Source organism: Myotis brandtii, unplaced genomic scaffold, assembly GCF_000412655.1.
Source record: "Myotis brandtii unplaced genomic scaffold, ASM41265v1 scaffold743, whole genome shotgun sequence".
Lineage (NCBI taxonomy): Eukaryota > Metazoa > Chordata > Mammalia > Chiroptera > Vespertilionidae > Myotis > Myotis brandtii.
Window position 1 is genome coordinate 1,997,208 of NW_005370960.1, and position 1,637 is coordinate 1,998,844.

Sequence of the window (1,637 nt, forward strand, 5' to 3'; positions counted from 1 at the left end):
CGTTAAGAGTCTGGGGTTAGGACTTGAACAAATCTTTTCTTTTCTTTTTTTTTGGGGGGGGGGCGGGCGGGGGAGTCACAGTTCAACCCATAACGTACACCAAGAGGGTTTGAGAAGGTTTGTAATAATTTTGTGAAGCTTCGTGAGCAGAGTAACTGGCTTTGGCTTTGTTGTGTTTCGGGCCCACATGTGGAACTGGAGGGGCAAATGTCAGGTCTCTCTTTTTTTTTTTAACGCTTCGCGAATTTGCGTGTCATCCTTGCACAGGGGCCATGCTAATCTTCTCTGTTTTATTCCGATTTTAGTATATGTGCTGCCGAAGCAAGCACAAGTGGCAGGTCTTGAAAGCTGTCGGTATCAAACCGCAAAAATTTTGTCAGAATCTTCATTATCCAAAGCCGTTAACCACATGTTGCCAATCACACTGCAGTGAGCAGAGCACGTGTGCTCCCCGGTGGTTCTTCTGTGCGGATATGTTCTGTGCTGTCGTGTTTGATTGGCACCGTCAGGGAAGGAGCTGGGTTTGTTGTTAGGAATTGGCCCAGTTCATGAGGTTTGGACGCAGTTCTGGGCACCGAGGGACACTGCAAGCTGCGCACAGCTCTGAGTGGTCACAGGCGTCTCCATTGTGTGTGTGTGTGTGGGGGGTCGTCTCCTGAGCCAGACTCTCCAGGTGTAAGTACAGAGCCCCTCGGGTAGTTCCTCGGAGAGGCAGCCAGCGAGGCAGACACTGAGAGTTGTCAGGGTCTTTTTTCTTTTATTTATTTATTTTATTTTTTTAACATTGTTAAGAATATTTATTTTGATACAATCGACCATAAATAAGTCAGTAGAGGTTCCACTCTGCCACAGATGCATCTGAGAAGAGCCCTGTGCCATTCAATTGGTGAACGTGTGCCAGCCAGAGGGCACACCTTCCACGTTGTTACTGTCCATTGATTGCTTCCAAATCCAGACGACCAAACAGTCCTTTATCCCCAAAGTAAGCTCAGAGCAGTTGGTTCAGGCATTCCAGGATCTGCACCCCTCTTAAATCCCAGGTCAATCACGAGAGGGATAAAGCCCCAGCGGATGGCAAACTGGCCGCCTTTGAAGAGCTGCTTGGCCTCTTTGCTCAGCTTCACCATGGTGACGGCCCGGTGGCGCTGCGAGCACCCACTACCGTGGCAGAGTCCTCTCTCCCTCTTTTTTTTTAATATAATTTTTTTCTTTATTGATTAAGGTATTACATATGTGTCTTTATCCGCCCATTGCCACCCAGCCCCCCACTCATGCCCTCACCCCCCGGGTGTCTGTGTTCATTGGTTAGGCCTATATGCATGCATACAAGTCCTTCAGTTGATCTCTCCCCCTAACCCCCACCCTCCCCTACCTTCCCTCTGAGGTTTGACGGTCTGATTGATGCTTCTCTGTCTCTGGATCTGTTTTTGTTCATTGGTTTATGTTGTTCATTATATTCCATAAATGCGTGAGATCATGTAATATTTATCTTTCTCCGACTGGCTTATTTCGCTTAGCATAATGCTCTCCGGGTCCATCCATGCTGTTGCAAATGGTAAGAATTCCTTCTTTTTTACAGCAGTGTAGTATTCCATTGTGTAGATGTACCACAGTTTTCTAATCCACTCATCTGCTGG

The 1,637-nt window shown here is 47.4% G+C and overlaps 1 pseudogene; it reads right to left on the minus strand.

Annotated features, from left to right (window-relative positions):
* Positions 1 to 782: 782 nt before the first annotated feature.
* LOC102253771 lies at positions 783 to 1,200 on the minus strand (annotated as a pseudogene).
* Between the last annotated feature and the right edge of the window lie 437 nt (positions 1,201 to 1,637).